An 8080-nucleotide genomic window follows, 5' to 3' on the forward strand; every position below is an offset into this window, starting at 1 on the left:
TGGCTGTGAATTTCAACTCAGATGGCAGGTTTTTACACACTACACACTTGAAAGGCAAAGGGTATATAAAGTAAGGTATATAATGGGTTGCAATCTGCAGCTTCACTGCTAGATGAGATGAACTACACATTGGTCCAATCCTGGAAAGCCTGATTTTTACATTTCATGACTTTTCTAGGATTTCTGTGACTGTGGGAACCATGTAAAGATAGCAGTTCACATATCAATTTTTGGAGCGTTGTTTAATGCCAGATGACGATGGAACTCATTGTGCTCTGGCAAAAACGACCCACTCACTAATCATCTCATGTCAGCTTCAATAAACAACTTAAAAGATGATATTACCCATTTTTTTAATGTTATGATTATCTCTGTGAGTCACATTATGCTTTTTTTTTATGTGTAGCATTTGAGATAACATTAGGCAGACTTTGCTACAGTTCCTCCTCCCTGAGTCCCCCAAAAAATCTGGAAATTTACAAATAAAATTATCTTAAAATTAGCTATTAATATCCAGACACTGTTGTAAATTGTGAAAGTCAGAACTGGTAGGATTATCCCAATAACTGGTGCCGAAAAAAGAACCGAAGACATGCTTCGGGGTGAAATATTTCTTATTCAAAGATACTATAAGTATATGCTTCCACTCCACTGGGGAACACCAACAGTGTCCCTGCCAAAGCTTAAATGAGCTCAAGGCTGCTGACACAAGTGATTTTCTATCATGATGCTGCTCCCTCTCCAGTTCTGTGTGGTATTAAAACAAAATGTGGGAGTATTCCCAGTATGTCTACTAACAGGGTCATTCTTGAAATGGAGGGCATATGAGGATACAACCGAGTGAATGGTAGCTACATAATTCCACTGAGTAAGTCAGTAGCAGCTGTCCCAGTGCCTGTATTCTTTGTTCTGAATAAGTGCATTTCAGGGCACCCTGCATGTTCTCTCAGCAGGTGCTATTGGATGTATTTGATCATGACAAAGATATTGACAACATGTGACAAGTTGAAGCTTTTAAATAGCTGCACATGTATTTCTTCCATCTGCATGCTCTCCTATAAAAGAGTTATTGAGCGTCAACAGTTTTTACAATTTGATGATGGGTGGAAATGTGCAAGACATGCACCACAGCTGACTTCAGCATGCTGCTATGATTTATCTTTAGGGTAATAAACTGCAGTAATAGCTGTGAAATAGCACAACAAATTTTCACTTGCTATCAAAGTGTTGTTGAGCATGTCCAGACCGTGATTAGTTAGCACCTTGCAAATTAAAAAGATAAAAATGTCTGTGTGTTTTTTCTGCAGCTGGTATATCAGACATGTATGGTATCATCTTAAAAATAAATATAATTAAATGCTTGATTTGTCTTGAATCAAGTATATTCACTACTGGTATGTACTATGATTCCTTCAAAAGTTGTTAACTGAATTAATTGTTGCAAAAAAACCCTTTCAAAAAATATTGATTTTTCATGAGTATCTTTCAAACTGCCTTAGCTTCAGCCTGAGCTTTAGCCTTCTGTTGCCCGCACAGTGAGTGGGGGTATTACCACATTTCCAACAGCCATGACGTCTGTCCTCAATGTTCCCTAAATCACAGTTCAGCCCTAATGAGAACAGCTTTCCAGGCATGGCTCATAGAACCATGGTGAGCATCAGACCTGTGGCTTCTGGTTGTCGTTCAAGCTAACAGAGGGGTGGAGGTTACATAACTGATGGCAATTTTGTAAAGTCACGCAAGGCAATCTAAAATCTCACCAGGCCATGCCATTGGGGATTTCAAATAAAACCATTTTACTCCAGTCTTTGGTTGTTTTCTTGTCTGTTGCTAGTCAAGCAGTATTATGAGGCTGCAGTTCTACACAAATCTTACAGCTGCTCATGTCTTTCAGCTGACTCTATAAGACAATTATCATTCTCTAAACACTGAAACTACGATTATTTATTTGGATGTTTCTCATTTAAATATCAGAACTATAGGCCACGTGTTCTTTGGTGAGTGGCATAACATTGATACAGCACAGCTTGACCTAATAAGGAGCTTACAACATTGTTCATCTTCACATCACATCTGTGAAATGTTTTTTGTGGACTTTTTGTTTATGGGAGTTGTAGTTGGGACTTGTGCTTACATGCTCCAGAAAATCTGAAAGTAAATAAATACGAAAAACCTTTCAAATGTTTTCTTATTGTATGATAAAAAACCAAAATATTATGCATATATCTTATGTATTTGCACCCTTACATCAAATGGAAATATTCTAGTTGTTTATTTTATACACACTGTCTCATAATTAAGGAGTACAAGTTGATAGTTTGAAAAACAAGGGAGTGTTGACTAGAATTGGAAATTAATTTTATTTGTTTTGACCAGAGCTTGTCTGCACAACATGTGTCTGTACTGATGGATCCATCAGTTGGCCCAGTAGCATTTAAGAGGTTAACCAATACCGTACAATTTAAATAGCCCATTTATTTTATCCTTTACACAGCAGGGCCTAGATTTATATGAAGGGTTTGAGGGTTCTCCCCCAGGAAAATATGGGAATTTGACCCTTTTTATGCGTGTTAATAACCACAAAACCTACCTAACAGCAAATAAACTTGGGGTGGAATTGTCTTTAAAAAAGCAAACACAAAATTAAGGCGCCAAACAACAATGTTATGTATTGGTTAAGACAAGTACAAGTCCCCCCAGAGATCCTAAGCTTATCTACATGCTGAAATATTTGTTGGTCTGACTGGAGCTTATAAGGAACACCATCTGTGTATATGCTAGATAACCTTACAATGCTTAGCTTTGCCAGCAAAAGCTACCAGGGTTTCTGGGGCAGGTTCAGTGCAGTCATTTCAAGGTAGACGTGTTTGAAGTGGATTTCACCAGTGAACTTAACCAAACTATGACATTTGGGAATAATTTAAAACTCAGCTAATGGCATGATCTGGTGAGAACAGGGGCGCTTCAGGGGTCAGTCAGATTGGGGTCAGTGCCTCTGTGGCCCTGTCCTTGGATATGCCAATGTATACTGCTAGTCTTGTAATTTTTAGTTTAACTGTTCATGCATATTTTCTATTTTTACTCCTATTCTTATTTTTATTTAACACACTTAGGCTACACAGCCTACTTATTTCTGTCCTGGTGCTGCTGAATTGCCCCTCTGGAGATCAATGAAGCATTATCTTATTTTATTGTATTCGAAATAATCCAGACTTACTTCAATGGGCAATGGCTTGGGATAATTTTTAAGATCATGGCATTGATAATTGAATTTAAGACAGAAATAATACAACTATAAGATTTAAGTAAAAGAATTCGGGCTAAAATGAGTTTAGTTGAGACACTTTAAGGGGCCCCTTTCAGTTTCAAGTGTTAATGAACTCATTAGCCTCTGGATGAGAAAAACACACTTTATAGAGACATTTGGGGAAGGTTGAAATAACGCCAGGCTCCTTTACACCATGGAGGACGTTACTTGTGATTAACACCCTGGACAGTTCCAGAACATCTGTGGGAGGCGAATCACGGTCGAGTGAAACATAAACAATATCGGTCAGAGAGAAGAAGCATGACTGGAGCTGTGTAATCCATGCACCATGCAGGGAAAGGGGATGGGAGAGAACAGCAGAGAGAATGAAGGAGCAGAAGCAGAAAAAAGAGGAGTAAAAATTGAGTAGAGGTCTTGCAAAAACTGAGATATATGGCCTTACTAATGTGCTGCTCCTGAGTGGCTATTAAATTGTTTCAGTTTATAGTGCACTACTTAACAAAATACAGGTTGTATGAGACATAATGATTATTCACATGTTATTAAATGAAACAATCATGCTGATGTCTTCTTGGATAGCATCTGGATTCTTATTTGACAGAAAGTACTGTAAATTAATATATTTTGTCATTACAAATCCTTCTCAGCTGCAGGGCTCATATTTACTGGAGCCATCTCTCCGATAAGATTTTATCCGTATGTGCGCAATCAGCCAATTAATTTATTTTTATCTGGGAAAAATAGTAGGAATATTTAACAGATTATTTTCATGATACACGGTTTGTGGTACATCAAGAAACAATAGTTTTGGCATGACCCATATCCAACAATTCTCACTGAAGCCAACAGTGTGTCTGGCATTATTTGAAACATTTTCTATAAAAAAAACAGTTCTTATTCAGTGAGTTATGAAAGTGGATTGATACAAATTATATTGTTATTGCGATTATTATGATTTGAGATGAAATGACAGCCCATGAAACTGCATTTGTTCTTTACATAATATATTATTTTGTTGGAATTGTGTGCGTTCATAACCCACTTGTTATATTCTTGTTTATAGTCTGGTATGTTTTTCTTTTCTTTTATGATGCTGCATCTTATTGCTATTTTCAGCGAAACAATTAAATTCCCCCATGGGTGTGATTAGGTATTAACTGTAATCTTAATTCCAAATTACATTACATACTGGAAATTTTGTTTCCAATAGTTAAAACCTATGTACATCATTTTCAGTGCATCACACTGTCAAAATTTGACAGAGTAGGCTATCTTTTCACAGACATTAGCATTAGTTAGTTTTTTTAATCATCATTTACATCATACATTTCTCCAAATCCAAAAACATCAAATAAATGATCCATTACAGACAATTTCCACCCTTGAATGTCTTTTATTTATTTTTATATTGAGCAGTAGCACATTTTCAACCGAAGAGATAAGGGGAAACAAATTTCTGGTTATGTCCAAATTGAAACAACATCCATCTAAAACTTATTGGATGAAATCCGTCTTTCTTCTGACAGACCTAACAGATGTTTGCATTCCCAATTTGATCCATCCATCACAACTAAACATGGAAGGAGATTTCACCAGAATTTGTTGACATTGCACAAATATTAAAACTCCATCCAATATGGCTATTACAGGCTCAAGTTTCATCTTACATATTTCTTTTATGGTTAAGTAGGATTGGACTGTAAAATTTGACCAATTGTTGGCATCTGATTTAAAGCAGTTTTTTGTCACTTGTAGGCCACAGATCGATATATGCAAACTTGATAGCATACATTTACTTTTCAGTAGTCAGAGGAATAACGAGAAAGTATAAAATAAAATAAAAATATTCATTAAAGAGTTCCAAAGAGGATTGTCTCAAGCTGGTTTCTTGTGGGTATTAAAAATGAAAGAAGATTTAGTGATATGAGACTGTCTGGAATCTCGGCAACACCCAGCAGCCAACTTGTCTGATCACATGTTTCTTTTTATGATCAATGGAGTAAATGTTAACTGGCGATTAGCTGTGCCTTCATCAATTTTGCATAAAATCCCTGAGAGCTATTGTTTTATGTTCCACTGGCTAATATAGATCATCTGCTTGTGCACCTGCCAGAGCACAACTGCAGGTTTATGGCATTGACCTCCATGACCATGCTCACCTCAAAAAACCTTTGCCTTTGCCTTGGACGTGTCAGTCAAATAAAGGTGCTAGCTCATACTACCTCACTCTGTACTTTTCCATTATAAATGCAAGTAGATGAATGGTTAATTGCTTTAAGAAAAGGCTTTTGTCAAGGCAGATATGACATTCCTTTGGGTTCCTTCCCTAAAGCTGCATTAGGCCTTTGATTGATTAAAAAACACTGATTAGTGCAGTTTTAAAGTTATTATCCTTAATATTTCAGTCCTTATTGATTCGGCGACAGTGTGGTTAGACACTTCCCACACAGTTCAGTGCACAGGGACATTTGTATAGGCCACTAGGGAATGCAGACACACCTTAAAAAGTAACTTCACATGCCCTGAAAATCTTGTTTTTTGTTCACCTCCAATGGGTAAACTTCTTATTCTGCTTCAATGATATAGCAGTGTCATTAGGGTGTAGTCAGTACACCATGACATCACCGTTGGGTGTGTTTATGAGTGTAAAAGAGTACACTTCTGACCACACCCAACCACATCCATCAGTGATGCTTCGTCGTCAGAGGTGAAACAGACTTGAAACCCTCTTTAAGTGGCTAGTCTGTCAGTAAGGCCACATAAGAAGAGGGTGTAATGTATCTGTTTACAGTGCACCCACACAAACTGTGGGCTGAGAGGAGGGAGAGGATTCATCACATTGTTTTGAAAAGGAAGACTTTCATGGATTAAAGCATTAAATAAAGCTTATGAATTTCCATGTACAGTATATGAACAAGGATTCTCCACTTTTATGAAATTTTACCTGCAATGTCTAAGTTTCACATCTGGATTCTTCAAACATCTGCTGCAGTCAAGCTATTGCAAAGGCCTCTTTCTTTCTCTGGCTCAGTGATGTTATAGCTCAAATCTTCATGACATGAGACTGTCTTTCACCTGGTCTGAGCTAACATTGGCTAATACCATGAAAATAAAACTTATCTTTACTGTAATTCAAATCATACGGACCAAGATCAAATTGCAGATGAGTATTCAGAATCCTTTGTAGTGAGTAAATTAAATTTGTTTAGTTTGGGACTTTTCTCCCAGTTGAAATCTTAGAGCATGGAGCTCACCTGGTTCAAATTGTCTGAGAATAACACAAACTGTTTATGTGTCATCCAAGAAGGCATTCCAAAGGGGCATTTAAAATAAATGAATAAGATTTATCTTCTAAAATAAGGGGCTATTTCTTCCCAGACTTATTTTTTCCTAAATAAAAAGCATCTATTGAATTGTGCATACTAACTTTGAGTCTGCCCACTGTCTAAATAGTGACAAACATGTCAGATTTGTGACACAAACTGCACTCTTCTATTCAGAATGGCATCCTATGAATTTGACATTTATTCCCTGAGGTAACAGTAAATATGGAATTTGTTGTAAAGATGGAATTTTATCACCTGAAGATTGATTAAGGCATAGTATTTAGACTATCTTGCAAAGAACAAGGAGTGATTGACTTTGCACATCTTTTCAAAGTAACCACATGCCTTGCGTGTATGAAAATAAGGTGATATTCCGGTTGTTCATTTGAGGACCAATATGGCAAACACATGTTGGCAGCAGCTTACTCTCTGGGCATGTTGTTTTAAATGTGATCAATCTTTATTTTCAAGTAGTGGGAACAGTTTCAAAGAAAGTGCTTCCCATAACATTTGAGCTACATATACATCTTCTATTCACTTGACAGTGTGGCTTTTATTTAAGTGCTCTCAAATCATACTGTTGATGTTGAATAAATTGGTGCGATAAATTGCTGTGCACATGATGTTTAGGACTTTTCAGATGGCAATGAATGTGCATGTCCAAAAATGGAAGAGTTCCTTTATTTAGTAAACTTGGTTTTGATGGGTTTTTAGCACAGTTACAGTAAAGACTGAGGTTTAACTGGAGAATTTCTGTTGAAACCAAAGCCCTAACCATACACAAAATCCTACATTTTACAAACACATTATTTACACATTTTTCAAATATGGCTTGGGCAGTCATCAGTTTAAAGATACAGTAAGTAAACATTTTGTCTCCAAACAAATGATGCAGTAAACCCATTGAGTCAGTATCAAATGTTAAACAACATTTATGCCTGACATTAGCACTACTCCATAACCACTCACACCAATTCTGAAAATTTGAGAAGGGGCACTGAGAGATTTTTTCTGTTGATACTTTCTTCTGTTCTCTATCAACACCATGGCAGAAATGGTTTGTGTTCTCCCAGGGTGGATTTTGTGTCTGCACTTCACCAGGACAGAGTAGACAAGAAGACTGGTCATACAATAAACAACAAGCAACAGTTCAGGATATCTTTCTTTGTTTACTTATGAAGTTACAATGGTGCTGCATAGCAGTAATTATCCCTCTTATTTTGAAATTCCATGATCAAAGTTTTCTGTCTTCTGCTGTTTGTCAAGCACAGGAAATTCTGTACCCAATGATCATTTTAGTCCTTCTGACAGTCCAATAAAGTGGTCATACTTGCCTGGAGACATAGACAGAGAGGCAGATTACAGCTCAAAACACTTTTTTTCCTATTTTGTCAATCTGTGCTTTTGTTCTGAATCCTACCATGTTTTCTCAGGCTCTTTACAGCCCCTTCATATCTGGAGTGTGTAACGAATATAATTTCCCTCT

Source organism: Morone saxatilis, unplaced genomic scaffold (genome assembly GCF_004916995.1).
Source record: "Morone saxatilis isolate NCDOM2014 unplaced genomic scaffold, NCSU_SB_2.0 Contig24, whole genome shotgun sequence".
Taxonomy (NCBI): domain Eukaryota; kingdom Metazoa; phylum Chordata; class Actinopteri; family Moronidae; genus Morone; species Morone saxatilis.